The following is an 18,736-nucleotide window of genomic DNA, read 5'->3' as shown; positions in this document are numbered from 1 at the left end:
GCTGCAAATATAACTTCTTGCGTAACATATGAATAATCACGTCTCGGACGGTTGCTTTCAATGGCAGCTGCGCGCGAGCGAGCGCACATCCGAGTGCAGCCTCTGCATCATCGTATTTATCGCATTCCTGAATACCCGATGCCTGCCATTTTCGTTTTACCGCTTGACCGTATTTGTTCGACTCGCCGTGCAGGTATTTCCCAACGAATTACGCGCATCGCCGATTATTTTATCGCCGGCGTCGGATGAAAATTATTTCCGTAAAATACGATGAAAGAGAGCAGCGAAATAAAATTGTACGAGAGGAAGCGGTATGTACGTTTCCTGTTGCACGGCATGCGCGTTCTCACCGATCTCGATCTTCACGTTGGCAGGGATCGAGCACGATATACAAGCGTGTGCACGCGTGCTATTATGGTTAGGTGGGTCGATCGCAGCGAATGCGAACTGTAGGAGGCTGAGTTAAGGACAGGTACCGGTGGAATGTCGTCTTGGAAGTTGACCGCTCCAGCCCCGACCACCGTGTTTCGTGCTTCCTCGGGACAAGAACGGCGACACTTTCGTGGCTTTGTTCGCGTGGCTGTTGATACTCGAGCCGCGCGTTCGCTCAAACTGAGAAAATTATTTCTACGATATGTTTCGAAGGTTCATCTTGTTCATTTATATATCTGTGTCTGTTTCATGGAAAATGTGAGAAAGTGGCAGGACGTGGAAAACAAGCTGGGACCAAGTGTCCTGGAAGGCTGGATGAGGCGAAGCGAAGGCAAGACCTTCTTCTCAAGTTCATCGCTCCCGCGCATGTGCAAACACGAGGCATTCATGTGCCCTTTCTCCGCATTATTGTCGGCGGTCGCGCGTTAGTGGGACCCTTCTCGCCCTTCTGCCGTCTCCCCTTACGAGACGACGTTCCCGCCCTCCTGTGGGAAGATATACGATAGTACCCACGTTACTGAGCGAGGATATCCACTCGGCTTCCCTGCTCGTTCTCTTTCCTTTCGATTTCTTCTCGCTCTACGTACCTCTGTCGTTTATTCTTCCGCGTCTTTCCTATCGTTTCGGCATCGGGTTCTTCCTCATTTTCAGCCCCCTTTTTCAAAAATGCCTTTGCCTAAAAACGAGAATGAAAGCTACTTGCCGCAATAAGCAGGCACAGCCATAGTGAGATCGTATCATCTGGTTTACAGAAAGGTGTACAGGTTTCGTCTTCAAAAGTGCGAAATATCGTCACTATGAATATTCGTCGTGCGTATCGTCAACTTATTATAGCGCGTTCGAGAACACGAATCGATTCGGGTTGATTTTAAGTCGGTTTACGTTGCGTGTCACACGCTAAAGGTAGTAGTAACGTTACATCGAATATCCAAAACAAATATCTAAAAACTGTCCTGTATCTTAATATCCATTGGGATATAACGTTAATTTCCGGTCGTATAGAGCGAACGAGAATCGTAAGATTGTGGTAGAGACTAGATCGGACGAAAGCGTTCTATATATCTGTTTCGAAAGAATGGCAAGGAGACGACCGCGATTTACGATCGATTTCGACGCAGTGGCGCGGCTTTTCTCGGAAACGCGTCGTTCAAAAATGGCCCCGGACTCGCGGGTATTTCGGTCCAACAAAGCCCGGGTTGATTAAATACGCGATCGTGGTTAGCATGTCGGCAATAAAAGCGTCGCGCCACGTCGTGTTTACGGCTGCTGGCCGTCCCGGACAAGTCCGACTCTCGCTTCTCGCGTAATGGTCCCGCGGCTGCGTTTGATCGCTAAATTATTTCGCGCTTCTCGCCCGAACCTATCCTCTCTGTTCATCCCCTTTTGTCCCTTTCTCCGGTCTCTATCGACTGTCTCCGTGGTCTTCAGTGCTCTTCAAACGACGATCGTAAACCGTACGCTGCAACTCGCGTTTCACACGCTTTGTAACGTCAGGCTTTAACGGTTTAAAAGTTGAAATCGTCGCTACGAATCGACGTCTCGTTTCGGTCGATCGTGTTCAGGTACTCTCGAACAATCGTGTTCCACGCGTACTGTCGTCGTTCGAACGGAGTACGCGATCTTCGCTTTGGCGATCCTGTTTCGTTTGCATCGATTTGTGCCAATTGTTCGTCGCATTATTTCGTTACATTACGTTTTATATTTCAGTAGAGTATTTAAGTTGCGCGAACATTCACGGTTTATAAACGCGGCCAACGATGTCTCGTTTACGGCTGTAAAGCAAACTGTCGATTATCAGATCGAGAAAAATCGGATTCGATCGTTGTAACGTTGTTCGACAGTGTGAAAATCGACGACGAAAATTTCGATGAAATTTTCTCATAGATATCGAGAGAAATTCGAGTCGTACGCGACACGGCGAACGTTGACGCGTTGCTTGGTATCGGGCGATGAGAGCGGCAGAGAGAGGGAGGGGGGCAGAGAGCGCGGCGTGGCCCTGGCTTGTTTACGTCGCGACGCAGAAGGGCCTCGGCGAGGAAAAGGGGGCCCGAAGTACGGCGAGAGAACGCGCGCGCCTTCGCCGTGGAGCATTTAACGCAGTGGGCGCTCCCCTCCGTCTTTCCCTACCCCACCCCCATTCCTACCGTCTTTTGCCATCTCCCCACAGGCCTCTTCTTCCTCTGCCACCCCTTCCTTTCGGTTCTCTTTCCTCTTTAGCCGTGTGCAACGAGGACGAACTGCACGTTGCCCCCGGAGTGCATGCACAACGAGGACAGACGAAGCGTGTCTGAGTCGCTGGCCGCCATGACAGAGCGGAATGCATGAGAACGCAGAGCTACTGACCCTCTTGTCCTCCCCTTACCCCGTTTCACTCTCTTTCTCTCTCTCTCTCTCTCTATCTATCTATCTATCTCTCTTTTTCTCTCGTTATATATATATATATATATGTGTGTGTGTGTTTGTGTATATATATATTTGGTTCTTTCCTTCTCTCCCCTCTCTCACGACGTCTCCGTTCCTCTTTCGAAACGCTTCTCTCGCTCGCACACATCTCATTCTATCTCGCTCACTCGGTCGCCGACCGATCTCTCGCTCGCAGACCCCACCCCTCCCTTTAATCTCCATATCAATCCCACTCGCCGAAACTGGCGTGTCTTTAAGCGCGCCGATTTGGAATTTTTTCGCCGGCGTGACGCCCTACGTCGTCGTCGATCAACAACGACTCGCTGGCTCGCCAGCGAAATAATCGTTCGAGTCTCTCACGCGTTAGCGACCTTTTTTCGCTTGTATATAGGAATCTTTGCATCGAAAGCACGAACCACGATCGAGAAACTAGCCTATGTTTTATTCTTCGATGTAAATAGGATGAAATTCTTAGGATCTAGAATATTCGGCATATTAGGAAGAAATAGCGGAGAAGGGATTAGCAGTAAATAAAAAATTGCGTGGTGAAACAGTGGCTACCAGGAACGGTGAGGCTAGAAGCGTCTAGAATGTTAATTTCGAGTGGTATTGGCGCAACGATCGGGCGAGACACGGGACACCTCTAGCGAATCCGGACAGCATGGGAAAGCAGGAGAGTCGTCGCGTAGACAGGTGCTAGCAGTCGGCGCGGCTGTCGTGTGCCAATCGGTCACATAACGGTCGCACGGTCGTAACACGACCGTCGCCGCCGCCGCCGCCGCCGCTGCTGCTGCTGCTGTTGCTGCCGTGACGTCAAGAGATTGACGACCACACCGCGACAACGACAATCATTCATAGGATTCGAAGGAAGAGGCGGCGGCGGTTTCTCGGCCGCGCGTGCGCGTTTCGTATTCGACTGGAATCGTCGTCGAGGAACGTTTTCCACGTATCCGGTCGAGTATAGCGTTCTAGGTATCGTCAAAGAGAATCAAATAGAAAATTTCTCGGTGGACGTATACCCAGCGTGTGATGGTTACGCGGAACTTTCTGGAGTAGAAAATAGACGTAGATCGTCGTTGACTTGGTTTACACGGGTCAGAAGCGCTCGGTGGCGGCGTTAAACCTGCGCACAGCCGTGGTATTTTCCTTTCTAGCGGCGACAATGACGTAATCCAACGGCCTTGTTAGATCGGTGCAGATCTATCGTGATTTATCGTTGTTCGAACGCGCGTTCATTTTCATTCGATCACCGTCTCCTCCGCTCTGTCATTCGATAACAACGTACACGTCTCACTTCGAAATAACAAGGTCCTTCAACTTTTATTTACTCTTCCTTGGAATCGATTCCAAAGAACAAAATTAGAAGAACCACGAAGAAGATACTTCTTGGCCGTTCGCGTTTATCAGGTTCTACCACCTGTACGAGGCGCACAGGCAATGGAATTCCGCAAGGCAAACGGCCTTGATCCCGTATCAATCCGCAATAGCGGAGGTCTTTGCGCGGATTCAAGATGGAGAGAAAGAAGGACAGAGAGATAGAGAGAGAGAGAGAGAGAGAGAGATCAGAGAGGTAGAGAGTTTCGAGCGCGCCTTAACGCGGAGAGACGGCACTTCTCGTTGGGTCGTTGACTCCCCGTTTCTTCTTTCTTCGAATCCTGGGCCCGGTCCCCGTCCTCGTACCAGGTTCCCCTCCGCTCTTCGTCCTTCTTCTTCTCTCCCGTTCACATTCTCTTATACCACTCGACTCTGTGTTCACTCTTTCTCTCTCTTCTTCTCCCTCCCCTTCTTCCTCGTTTTCTTCGTCTTCGTCTTCTTCGCCACCCCGTGTTCGTCTCTTCGTTTTTCGTCGGTGCACGCGGATGCTTCTTCTTCTACTCCGTTCCTGCCAGACAGTAAACAACACCACGCCGTACCCACTCCTCTCATTCATATCTCACACGAGCGTATCCCGAATTATTTGGATGCCGGCGTATTTCGCTCAGCAGGAGCGGGCCGGCCGTGCAACGAGGGGTCCCCGTCCGGTGGATTGCTCCGCGTTGCTTACGAGCCCGTCCGCTTCTCCTCTTTTATTTCTTTTCTTCCTTCCTTTTTTTTTCTGTTCCAAGCCAACTATAAAAATACTTTGCGCCCCGGCGGAAGCGGCGAAACTAGCCGTTGCTGGATCCAGCCGGCGTGAATTGACGCGTCAATTGCCGGAAAACGCCGCGTGCATTCCTCCTTTTCGTTCGCCTTCGTTTCTAAAGGCGAAACTGTCGTAGAGCAATGGAAAAAATGGGATTGTTGGAACGTCCCTCGTATTCGAAAATATACGATTGCGTAATCAGTATAAATTGAATCTTTTGAAGTAATCGTTACTTGGAAAATCGGAGCCTTCTCCCTGCTCGTACACGTAACCAATAGATCGAATCTTTTGAAATTCAATTAACATGCACGGACTGTGATTGCAAATCGCATAAGCGTGATTGGGACTGCATTATTCCGTGGTACAATCAGACCCGTGGTAATGGAATTTTTGAGACTCCCTTAAGGCTAACTCTCGACGACTGGTGGAGTTGTAGTAACAGCGGCGTATAAAACGGCTTGTGTAAAGTAGAACGAGGGAAATGCATGCGAACTGTATAGCACAGTGTTGAAACTATCAACCGATACGGTATAAGACTCCATGAATTTGTCATCGACATTGATGCGACCGTTTCTTCAGAAACGTTTATCCACTCGAAACCATCAATTATCTATGACTACGAGATATCATTCGCCATGACAGAAACATCACTTATTCCTATGTCCTGTAGCGGCTAGGGAACGATTAGAATCCGTATCGGAACACCTGGCAGAGGCTATCGACGGTGTCTCGGAGGCGGCAGGGAGGGAGAGGAAGAGTTCTCGGGGTCCGTTCAACAGGTGCTCGTCGTCGATCGTGTGTGAGTCGGCTGAAAAGGAAGCCGCGGAGTCAGGCGCGAGGAGAAGGCGAAAGAAGTCGAAGGAGAAAAAGAAGATGCTAATTGGAGCGGCTTGTAGCGTCCAGCAGCGCGTGTTAACACGACTTCCAGGTACTCGGTTTCTCGCCTTCTTCTTCCCTCTCGAACGAATACTTTCCAGTAGGTGCTTCCGGCTAGACTCTGGGCGGCCTCTTTCAAAGAATCTTTTGGAACTCGAAATGCAAGGTCGGTAGATAGAACGCCGGTTCTAGAGAGAACGCAGGAAAAGAGAGGGGGGGAGAGAGAGAGAGAGGGAGAGAGAAAGGTATGACAGGTATAGAGAAGGTGCGACAGAGGAGAGGAGGAAAAAATATTCGTTGACGAGTAGAGAACGGTGAAGGGAACGCTTTTCGAGAAACTATGAATGATGCTCTCTCCTCCCGCCTGTGTCTCTACTCCTACCCCGTTTTCTCTCTCGTTTCGATCCTACGTGTCTTTCGTCTGTACCCCTCCTTGCCCCCCGCCCCCGCCACTCTTTTTCATTTCTCTTATATACACCCGTTAGTCGGACGCGCTGGACAAATATTTGCTCGAATTCAGGGCGACCGCTCGTAAATTAGAGAAAGAGCGGCCGGGAGAGGACTCTGAAATTCTTCAGGGCCGTGCCCTTGCTTGCTTCCACTCCCACTCTCCCCTTTATACCGCGTGTTTCCTCTTCTTTGGCTTCTTCTTCCCGTATTTCGCTCCTCTTCTCTTCGCTTCCCTTCTATGCTCGCGGCACGGTGGAATCTCCCTCGTGGGGCGCTCGGTTAGACAGCGAGCGTTCGGTGTCCCGGAGTCTTTGGCTTCTCGCCGCGGCAGGAAATTAAAACGGCCCCTGTGAAGTGACCTCCGACGTTCTTCCGTCCTGGCTTTCCTGAAGATCCGTGACACGCCGCCACTCGGTTCCGCTAGATCTTGTAATCTCGTTCGCGGTTTGTAAGCAAGAATGCGTTTAAAGTCTTGAGAGACAGAGATCGTTTTGCTAGACCGTGGCCAGATCGGAGAAATCGTCTTGATGACAGTTTCTCACGACACTCTGCTGGTATATAGCTATTACTATCAGTAAGCGTACAGCTACTACTTTACAGATCGATAGTTTACAATTTGACAGTCACATCGGATCTTATTGTTGGAGATGGTTTGAGAAATCTTAATACGGAAGCGGTCCGGTTCTTGGATGGAAATTTCAAATCGTTGTACAGAGCCCTAGCCGCTGATTGCCGCGTTTTCAAACGGTTCGGTTCGACTTTCGCCTCCGATTTTCCCCAACTCTATGTATAGCCCCGTGAATCATATGATTCGCGCGGTTCTCGTCACCAACGGATTTAGAGTTCAACCAAAGTGAGTGGAATACTTGAGCGGAGTAGGAGGGCGCCGTCCGACCAAGACAACGAGTCCTGTAGGAAAAAAGTCCGGCACCTCGAGGGTCGCCGCGGAAGGCCAGCTACTAGCCCCGGTAGGCACTCGCGGAGGGAAACTCGCGACCAAATGGAGAGTTCGTCGACTATCGGACTGTACAGGGTGGGAAACGACCGATAGAGAGAAAGAGGCGACGTTGTCCATGGGATGCTGCGCGGTTCCACGTTCTTCTCGCTGTGATCTCGCGATTAGTAGGAGCGAGAGACTTCCTATAAAACGAGACGAAGATACAGGGAGAGGGAGGCAGAGCGCGCAAAAGGGAGAGAAAGAAGGAGGGAAAGAAAGAAAGAAAGACGATTACCATCCACGGGAGGGGCGGTGAGGATCAGAAACGCGACGGCCGGGGGGCAGGGGGTGCAACGTGGAAGGGGTAGAGAGTGGTGTGTGCCGAGTGGGGGTGGGGGCAGTGGCGATGTCCTAGCGAAGGTCACGGCCGGGAATGCGGTTTGCGTCCGTCGGTCCAAAGTGGCGTGCCGCGTTGCAGAGCTTCGTTGCTCTTTCTCCTTTCCCCTTGACGCTCGAGTCTCTCTCGTACGTTCTCTTCTCTCGCCTTCTTCCTTCTCTCCCGTCTCTGTCCAACGTTCTTCGGCTTGCTGGCTCTCCTGCTCTCTCCATCGCGAGCCGCAGCGGCGCAGACTACAGGAATGCACCAAATGCAGCGCACTGACCGGTGCTCGTCCCGTTCCATTGCTTCCACTTGTTTACTTCGGTCGTGCTCGCGCGCGCACGCGTGTTTCTCCCGTCCCCTGGCGCGTTCTTCTTCTACACCCCTTCTCTCCACCTTTTTCTTCGCCGCTTCTTCTTCCTCTCCTTCCTGGGACGGTGGATTCGTCTCTCTGTGTGCAACAGAGAGAGGAAACGCGCGGGTTCGCTACTCCACTCCTGCGCTTGGTCGTGTATCCTTTATCCCCTCGACGGTTCAGCGGCACCGTTCGTCGTTCCCATCGTCGCCCGTCGTCGACCTTCCATCCCCACGCCCCGCCCCACCCGTTTCTTTCATTACTCCACCCCCGTGCGAACGTTCACCCCTTCGCTCCGTGTGTTTGGACCGTGTCCTTGCGCTCGCCACGGACCCGTACGTTCTCTCTTGACTCTATATGGAGAAGCTCGTGGTATGCGCTACCTTGCCACCAAGGTGACCAGAATTCTGCGTTCTCTTTACTTAATGTTCCTTTCTTCTTTATACTCTGTTCCCTTTTTCTCTCGTATCTCGTGTAACAACATCTCGAACCATGCTTCTCCTATGATTTCGTCTCATTTTCTTTTCTTTTCCCTTTCTTTTTTTCTTTCTTTTTTTTTTTTTCTTGCTATTTTCCCATAGCTAACTACCAAGTATCGATCCGCGAGGCAATCGGAATACAGCCTCAAATTAAGATTCCATCGATCCAGGCACTCATAACGAGCAACGACATTCTCGGTGGGGTTGTAACCGCAGTCGCGTTTCACGTCGAGAATTCCACGATCGCCGGCATTCCTCGAAACGCAGGAATTTCCTGGATCCACGGTACCCTCGAAGGGCGTGCGTGTAAACGCAGCCAATATTCACGCACACGCGCGCGCGTACTCGCTGAATCTCTCTGGAGGTTTGACGAACTCTTCTTCCACTCGTCCCTTCGACCTAGCCGAATCCGGCCGCGATTCTCCGTCTCTCTGGCCCTGACCCACCCAAAGGATGCAGTCAACCCCCCTTGCAGCAGTGGTAAATGGGGTGCTCCGGTGGGAAGCGGTCTCTGAACCAAGCGGAGGGTGGGACACTGTGTACTGTATATAGGCGCTCGCGCGGTCATCGGGGACTCTCTGAAAGGGGGGTGTACCTAAGCCGTAATTGTGTATGCGACCGTCTGTGCCGCGTGTGTGCGGAATTCGTGCATGTATCTGGTCTCTATAGGGAAGCGGAGAGAGCGTGTACGCGCGCGGACCAGCCTGTTTAGCGGCGAGCCGACGCGCCGTGGCAGAGCCATCGTGTAACAGAGAGGGGTTGAAAGCGACGAGAGGGGAGGGGGTGCGGTGCGTTCACTCCACAAATCAATACCCATTGGCTGCCGCGTGTGTACCAGCCGTGCACAACGAGCGAAACGTGTCACCCACCGACCCAAACCCAAAGGACGATATAGCAGCTGCACGCACGACAGCCGGCATATGTCGGCCGATGGCCAAACCCGACGCTCCACGAGCGTGTTCGTGCACGTCTTCTTCCGTGCATCCTTACATGGCGCATACTGTGAGTGCTGTGTGCGTTGTTTTGATACGATGAAACAATTTTTATCGATCATTTTGGTAGAGGTAGAATCTCGTTCTCGTTGAAACGAAACGAGACAAGATATCGAGATTTAAACGTTTCAGGCGAACGCCGCTTTTTATCCTAAATTTCCTAATTTCGTTGGCAACATTCGTTGCGTAAATGTGAACGTTCAATTGTCGAGAAACGCGTAATTTACTTCTGTAGAGTCCATTCGTTGGAGAAAGTCGTAGCGCGTACAATGGCAAATTATAGAATGCTTTCGAATTTCGAGATTGTCCTTACAACGAGACGTTAGCAGCCACCGCAACGAGTTGCCAGAGTTGAGGAAATGAGGTTTTCTAGCGTATCGGACTTTCGGCTCGATATATAGCGATCGTCGGATTTGTGGAAGTTGCGTGGCCGCCCACGTGCATTCGTTTCGTTAATTAGTTACACCCGGTTGTTTTTAGCGCGCAGAGAACAATAGGATATCGCCTTGGGGCAGATATTTCCGGCGCGGCGGCCAATACCGTTTCTTTTTTCGACGAGCTGCGTGCCTCGAGTCCTCCTTCTCGCTTCTACGCTATTGTTCCGAGTCTGGGGGCTTGCTGCGCAATTACTCGGCAGAGCCCGCAGTAACGAATCAAATAACAATCCTACAACCATCTCCGCCGAGCAAATTTCTAATTTCCTCTCGTAGCGCCTCGTCTCGACACACCGCCGCGCCGCGGTAAAGGAGGAAGGCGACGCGGCGGTGGTAGTAATACAGACACCGAGCGTCGTCGACGGTTCTCTGGCCGAGCGGGACGTTCGCCTGTACGCGCCGCGGATGCGGGCCAATGAAATTCGATCTTCGGCCCGTGCGAAATCCAGCTAGAAATCGTTACGAGGGACCACGTTACTCTTGCACGATAGAAACGAAACTGTTTTCGCGGTCCGATAATATCTACGAACTGTTACTCTGTAAAAATACGCCGCGCGAATCTCTCCGATCGAAAAACAAAACTTGTGCTTTCGAAAACTAAAAATAAGAATGGGTATCTTCCTCTGTTGATTCGTCTAATTAAAAGGCAATTCGAACAGCGGATTCAACGGCCGACAAAATCCACAAAAGCGACGTTCTTATCAAGCGAGAAGGCCGTGGGTAGGCGCCAGTCGAATTTGACAAAGTTGGAAGCCACGGACGAGCAAACACCACGGGGCTTTATCCTACTAGGCAGCCGCATCGTGTAACAGCGGCGGCGACGCGCACGGTCGCGTATATACCGTGTGTGCGTGGCCGTCGGGTGACGATGGTGGGGGCCTTCATTCAGTGCGCCTCTCGGGGTGCGCGACGCGCATGCGCAGCCCGTCGCGCGTACACACGCTACTCACGCTGTGCCTCCCTTCCTACTCTAGCGTTCCCTCACACGTACGTGTCACGCACGCGCACACTACTTCACCTACGTATATGGACTTTGTACTCGAGCCGATCTCTTTCGCGCGGCTGTCCAAGAACGAACGGCACACGGACACGCCGTTCTACGGCACACCGGCGCGGCGTGTGCGATCACGTACACCGATATTCGCGATCGCGAACCAACGCGCGCCGTTCCGAAGAGAAAGAAAATGTACGCGTGGCGGGAGGGAGAGGGGTCCGGCGGCCGTGGAGGGGAAGGGAACGCGTATGTGGGACCTAGAAGGAGAGGGGGAGGGTACGGTGCAAACGGCCAAGAGTGACTGAACTGCACGAACGACGACCACACGCCGCCAGTTCTTCGTCGTGCCGCGTGCTCGAATACGCGCGCGTTTTTTAGATTGCCCGCGTTGACTTTTCTTTGCCCCGTTCCTTTCGCTGGATTTCTTTGGTAATCGTGGAATAAGTCGATAAAGAAAAAAGAAGCGGGTACAGACGCACGGGAGAGAACCCTGTCGTGGACGGAGAGGGGGATTAGAACGGAACGCGGTGTCTCTCCGCCTTTTTCTCTTTTTCCGCTGTTGTGTAATTTCGCGGGTCGCGCGGGCGTGCGTACGTGGGACGCGGTAAGCCGCGTGCTTTCGAGGTCGTTGCTATCTATCGTTCGCGTTGATATCTCTTTTCCCCTCGAACGATTCGAACGAATTACTTCTTTCTCTGGTCGATTTGATATTTCGACGGGCACCGTTGGAATTCCTCGGAAGGCGAACACTGTTCGATTTGCGACCCGCGCAAAACCGCGAATGTACCGTTCGAAAGCTACTTCTGCTTACATTCCCAGTTCTTACGCGGCCGTTTCCGCCGCGTGACTCGCGTGTCATTTCCTGCAAGGGGAAAACGTCGGATCTCCTCGGAGAGGGGAAAAAAACGACCCGGGGAAATAAAGAAACGGAGTAGTCGACGAGCACGTAACCCGACAGCGGTGTACAGAAATCGTTCGGTTTCCGGAGCATAGAAACGTGTGTGTCACGTCAGATCGATACGGTCGCCGGTTGTTTACAGCCCGACAAAAGTCGGGGAACGTCGTGGCCCGAGTTTTCTTTATCGCTTTACACGCCACGCAACCAGGGCCCGCATTTAAGCGTTTCTGTGTTCCTCGTTCTCTCGGCCCGTTCCTTTTTCCACCTCCGCCACGACCTTCTCTCTTCCTACCTCCGCCTCCGGCTTTTTACCCTGTCCTGTTTAGCGAGAGAACTCGATTCTAGTCGACTCGTAACACGCGCCGCCTCGGTATGCATCGTCCCGTGATGCATTGCTTCCGAGAAGCGATAGCGCACCGGCTTCAGCTTTGCGCCGTTCTGCCTCGCCGCAACGCGCTCGCTTTCAAGCTCGGCCCCCGTGACTCGTGGGAAAGCAAGTTCACCTAGAAGCGAGCCTCGTGCAAGCGCAAGTTTCGGTTTTTAAATGCCGCTCGTTGGAGAGTATTCCATGTCCGAGGTTCGTTTCGTTTAGGAATTTTGAATATCGTGAAACGCGAACAAAGATCATGAGGTACGTGGCGATCTGTACGACGAACATGGCAGGAACTGCGTTAGCCACACTTATTCGCGTTTTACTCGCACGCCACCGATTCTACCACCATGTTGTATCGTTCCCACGGTGTAGCTACACGTTCAAAATGACGAAGTAGAACTCTCGTTATTCTCGTCGGAAGCTAATCATTCCATCTGTAAATAATCTTGACGCGTTTTGTAGATATCATGATGTTTACAAATTGCCTGCTTGTCGCGTAGGTAATATCTACGCGAAGGAATTACAGGCAAATGTTTGCCTTTATTAAATAATTTTAGGAGAGGAAAAATAAAAGGTACACCTCGCCACGAAATAGTACCAATTAACGATCTTCGAAATACACGCACGTTATCGATAGTACGGTGTCATCGACCTCAGCCTAAATCCACCGAAATAGAACGTGCCGAGAAGGTGAGAAAGTTGCAGAAAAATTGATGGAAAACATTGGTCCGCGACAAACCTCGTCTCTGCTCCATGTGCGCGAAGACGTGCGTTATCCTGCTAAGAGAATAGGGGGAGGGGAAATTCAGAGAAAAGCGTATGCCAGAAAAAGACGTAGTCGCGTATAGTAGGCAAGACCAGCGACGACGTAGTCGTAAAGTGCGGTAGAATGCACTCTGACGTAGTAGACTCTGTGTATTGCTTGGCGCGGCGCGTTGCATTCCCCTGCGGTGCATTGACTTTGCCGCCCCTCTTGCGCCTCGAACGCCAAACTACCCCCCACTCCGCCCTGTCTCTTCTCCGTCGAATCCTTCTCCCTCTTTCTCCATCGCGTTGCATCGTCTTTCCCTCCTTGTCGCTCTTCCACCGCTTGATCCACGCCGCCGGTCGCGCCGTTGCACTCCACCGCCTCCCCGATGCAACCGCCTCCCGGCACAACAACAACATTCCTTCTCTCTGCAGTCCCTTCATGCCACGGAGACCCTGCTACCAGACTTCTTCTTCTTCTGCTTCTTCTTCTTCTTCTTCTTCTGCTTCTTCTTCTTCTTCTTCTTCTTCTGCTGCTTCTTCTTCTTCTTCTTCTACGTCGTCGTTCTCTCAGACAGCGGCGTCGAAGCCCTGAGGAACCAACAGACGAGCAACACGCGTGTGTATACGCTTCGTCTTCCTCTCTCTCTCTGTCTTTCTCTTCGTGTAACTACGCCTCCCCGGTGGAAACTGGTCGCCCGCGAATCGCGTGTGCGATCGACCTCATGGCCACCGGACGAACAGAAAACGGGCATAAGTTTTCGGTTGGTATGTATCGGAACGATATTATATCTACCTGCTCTGCCATCGATTTATCGACTGCTTGTCGCTTCGAAGAGAGGAGACACTGGATTCTCGTGGTCGCGTTCCAACGGAGTCGCGTTGCCTCGACGTTTCGTCGATATCGCTCGATTTTTCCCGCGAAGAAACACGAGCAAGGGTTACCTTGGTTTTCATTAATTCATGACACTCGTTGATACGTCGGTATAGATAGAATGTGAGACAACGTAGCATGGAGGTACATACGTGTGGTATACAGATATCGTGAATGTTGGATGAGAACGATAGATGGAAGAAATTAGATATCAAGCCGGTTAACGGAGAAACGCGTGTGTTTTGTAGAAAATATTGAGCGAGCGATGGCACGAGATTTGGCGGATCGACGCGCGGCAATATAGGAGGCGCGAATTACGTCGGTTTTCGCGAATTGTTTGTCTCCGTGCGTTACATCGATCTACCGCGAACACGCTGAACACCGCTAATTGGGTTATTACGCGGAGCCATACGAATCGACGCGCGTTATGCGCACGCCGTCCCTCCTGTTTTGTTCTCGTGTTTGTGAACAGTCTCGACCCAGTCTGTTTACACGGTTGATTTCGAATTTGCCGATGATGCATTATAAGAGCTGTACGACCGACTAACGAGCCGTAAAGCTGTTTCTCCCTTCGGTACCCTGGAAAAACTATCGTAATCGCGGATGCCTATAACGGAAATTACGCTTATCCTCGTCGAGTGATATAGCAATTAGACGATACCAGGTGTCACGGACAGTTATTAATTTAAAAAAGCAATCCGCGCTATTTCCTCGAGTTATCAGCCGACCATTTGTCGGCGATGATTATATTCAGACAGATTTGTTCCGCATACTATCATCGGGACGTGGCGTACTCGTTTGGAAATTTGCTCGTTGTCGAGTGAATCTTCGACGCCGACGAGACAGACGAAACCATGTGGTTGATGTTTTTCCATTTCCAAGCATTCGTCCTCGTGGACAGGTTAATCGTTGGTAAAACTCGCGCGCAACGGCCAGACACGTTGTGAAGAAATCAGCGAAATTCGTTTGGCGAACCGTAGAACGTGAGCAATGGGCAACCTTATCAGATACGGTTATTTCTTTGGAATAGAAATTTTATTGCTATAGAATCTCGGGTTATTAGCAAAATTCCTGTTTCAACCATAGACAGTCTCGATGCTTCTAATGACAACGATACAACAAACTCCTCCAAACAACTCTATCCAGTGGAATCAGGTTGGACCGTAACTCGGGGGCGTTAGGCAGATTCCTTTCGAAGCAGAGAATCAGCCGACCCGATGTTATCAGCTATTGAAGATTTAAACCTGTGCATAACCTTTCTCGGTTTCTGGCGAAGGATGGGAATTGCAATCAAGGAAGAATCAGGGAAAACCCAGGGATGCCATTTTCTAGAAGGCAGCCACCGAAATGTTATTTGATGTTGGTAATAAAGGTAGCCGGAGGAGACACGCCACCGAGTTGCTTTTCCGTTTTACCATCCTGTGATTCTTTTTCGTTCTTTTGTCTCCACGTCCTTCGCTTCGCAAACCTTCAACGTTCGCCGCTCTTCCGCCTGGTTAAACTGTTCGACGCTTATTTATCGTCACTGAAGAGCGCGAAACCATAAACCAATTGAATGAACGCGCGTTAATCCTCTCTGTACTTAAACCATCCTTCCTCTGTCTCTTTCCTGGGTCACATCCTGTCCGTTCCTCTGTTCTTCTCCCTCTCTCTCTCTCTGTTTTCCCATCACTGAATTTCACGGCTACGTTAGGTGATTGTTTGATTTCTTAGCCGTTAATCGGATTTTCAGAGCTTTTTCCCTCTGTCGAGCGAGGAAGCATGCACCAGCTTTCTCGAGTGTCACCCTCGGCTGATTTAAGTACACGCAGAGTTCACGGCAGAGTCCATCGAGCGGAAGTGGCGCGGTCATCCTTTTATCGTTTTCCGCTGCTGGAAATTAGAGGCTTTCGCTTAATTCAAGGATTAATCCTTAGGACGTGTATAGTGTTTTGAGTAGCGCGCACCAATATGGATAGAAAAGTTGTTCGTGTTACCTGAGGGCTCAAATTGTACGCACTCTCGAGAAACGGTGTTTTCTAGATTTTTCCAAGCTTTCAAAATAGTCGACTGACGTGTCGTCGTGCTTTCGACGCTTCGGTATTTTGCGATTTTTCTCACCGTTTCGAACCATCCGCTGAACATTGCAGCAAAAGTGCAAGAACGCGATTGATGAAAAAGGAAAACCATCGCATGGACAGTTTTTAAACGTTCGATCTTAACACTCGATGTAATTCCAACTATTTTATATTCCAAAATCCCATGCCTGTTGTAAGTAAAGTAGACGAGAAACGAAAGATAACTGAAGAGATGCACAGATTTGATGCGGACAATCGTTTTTCATATATTGGCGGATTATCGGATGAAAAAATTAGCCTCATCAAATTTTGATTGGATTTAGAAATCGTATTTGGGTATTAGGTATTATTTAGGCCGACAAATTGCGGATTTTCCTTTTTGTATTCTCCGTTCGTTGACAGACCGGTGTTATGGCATTGTACGAGAGATTAGATGAAACGCGTTCGAGCGACAGATGCGCACGGCCAACAAATTTTCCCCTTTCTCATTTCCACCGCCATCGTTTTTCCCCGTCTGTCCTTAGGTGCGGCGCATGTGACACGAGGTACGTGCACCTGGAGGGAGGGCGCTCCCCTAATTACAATGATCGGGGCCCAGATTTTCGCGTTCCCCTCGTGCCACCACCGTTGCGCATCTGGGAAAACTATCGCGAGTTTCGCTGCAGTTCACGTGGCTTGAAATTAATTTCCTACCTTTCACTTCCCCTTTCCACTACGATTCCCCGAATTACGTGAAATCCTATTTTTCCAAAATTTCTCGCATCGTAATAAATTGATCACTTAGCGGATAAAGCTGAGTCTCGCTACGATTTCGCGGTTCACCCTATCTTCTAAACGCTGGCAGGAATTAAGAGCTTGCAAGGCTTCCGCCTGTTGCCGAGATCGCCTTTTACGGCTTCCGCCACTTTTCCCCGATACCAGTCTTCTGCTACTGATACTCCATCCACGCAACAACAGCAACAAACGCTGTATCGTCTTTCATTACCATGTCCATGGGGAATTTTCGCCGTATAACAACCCCTCGGTGCTCTGGCCCCGTTTTATCCGCTCGTCCTTCCTTCCAACTGATTCGTTAGCGCGTTTGTCCTCGGTGAAACAACGATGGACAACCGAGGAGCGAAAAACTCGCGCGGGACAATCGGACGAGACGCGGGGATAAAGAAGCAGAGGAAGAAGAGAGAGGGCAAAGACGGAGCCTAAACAAATCCGGGGGTTAGAAAAACCGTGTGAAGACGAGCGAGTGGAAAGTGCCCGTACGTGGAAGCCGGTATCTCGTAGTCATAGACACGCGAGTTTTCGAATGCGGTACCCCACAGTCTTTCTTTTTCGACCCTCGTCGCGATCCCTTTGCTACCAATGGACCCTGATGAAGGGCGAGAGGGGGGAGGGCATCGAAGGGCGACCTTCGGGCCCATGGGAATTTATCTTGTCTGGCAAAATTCTCCTGACGCTGGTCTCTTTCAGAGAACATTGCCGGACAACTGTTCGTTTGGTTCGCAGGATGGAACTTAGAAAAGAGGGTGGAAAGGGTAATTTATCTTTTCTTGTACGTTTCCTTCGGTGTTGTTCGTGGAAATTTAGATTTACTCGAAGGTTTAGATTTACTCGAGTTTGGATATTTTCCCAAGTAGATGGAAATAACGAAGTCTCGCGAGCTTATGCTTCCAATGATTTCATTTCAATTAACGTTTCACCTGAGACGATTTATTATATGAAAGTAAGCAAAATATATAAAATTTAAGTGGCTGAATAATAATAGCGTATTAAAGGTAACGAAACTGGATGGGAGATTGCTCAAACGTTGGACAATTATTCGAATGCGATTGTTTAAGCGTGAAATGTTCGATTAAATAACGAAACGCGCGTGTAAGCACCGTTCGACACGAAGAATTTTCGGAAAGCAACTTGAATTGGAAAAACAACTTCAGTCTGCAAGTCGTTGAAAACGCGCGATGATACGTTACTTCGATATATCGATAGAGCAATGTGTAATTTATTTAAAGAATCTGGCTGTTTATAATTACACGACAATTACACGAATCTCATCCAGCAGTTTCCCTTGTTTTTTTTTTTTATATCGCGAAAGTATCCACGATGTTTTCGATGTATTCGACGTACGTACCGATCGTGAAACAACTTAGTCGTCGAATGTGGGTCGCTCGTGTCAAAGACGAGGGCTTTGTCGTTCGGTGCCGGCTAGCTTCTTGAGATAACAGCTGGCTTCCGGTGGCTAGAAAGCGCGGTCAACTTGTCCGGTAAAGTTGGTCGATCGCGGATGCGTTTGTTCAACGAACCGAAGAACATTGTGTTTGTCGAATGGTCAATTGCCGCGAATTAAGATCTCGATGCGAGTTCTCCTGCTGTTCCGGTTTCCATTTCGTTTGCCATTTTTAACCATCGAACAGGCGATAGAAAAACACGACGTTGGTGTAAAATAGCGAAACGATAAGCTTTGGTCGAATATGTGAAAACAAACGATTTTTCCGCTATCTTCGGCGATTAGAGGAACGTGGAAGCGACTTCGATTAAAAAAGCGCTGATTATCAAGATTTCAAATCTTCAGAAGCAGATAGCAGAGGAATTTCATTTCTACGATCGACGTGCCAACTTCGCTACGACTGATAAATTCCGCTTTTCAACAGCCACTTCAAACACTTCTCTCCTTTTTTATTGTTCTTGGTAATTGGGCAAGTGATATTCCACCATCAAATTTAATAAATAACATTTGTCGATCAGGCTAACGCGTAATAAATTTCAAGAGGAAGACGCTACTTCTTTTCTCGCGTCGTGATATCTGAAATTTAATCGAACTTTCGATAACCAACCTAACTTTTGTACTGAATAAAGAGAGAGAGAAAGACGTTAAAAAGAGATAGAGATCGTAGCTGGCGGTGAACAGCATCGCACGGCAATGCACATAGCTATCCATCTTTA

The 18,736-nt window shown here is 50.0% G+C and overlaps 1 protein-coding gene across 3 annotated transcripts in view; it reads left to right on the top strand.

Moving 5' to 3' along the window:
* The window catches only part of LOC117204500 (serine/threonine-protein phosphatase 4 regulatory subunit 1-like), a 147,213-nt gene that overhangs the window by 107,191 nt on the left and 21,286 nt on the right, over positions 1-18,736 (top strand). The gene's annotated exons all lie outside the window — the stretch shown is intronic.

This window comes from Bombus bifarius, unplaced genomic scaffold (assembly GCF_011952205.1).
Source record: "Bombus bifarius isolate JDL3187 unplaced genomic scaffold, Bbif_JDL3187 scf7180000007978, whole genome shotgun sequence".
Taxonomy (NCBI): Eukaryota; Metazoa; Arthropoda; class Insecta; order Hymenoptera; family Apidae; genus Bombus; species Bombus bifarius.
This window is presented reverse-complemented; position numbering and strand designations above follow the sequence as displayed.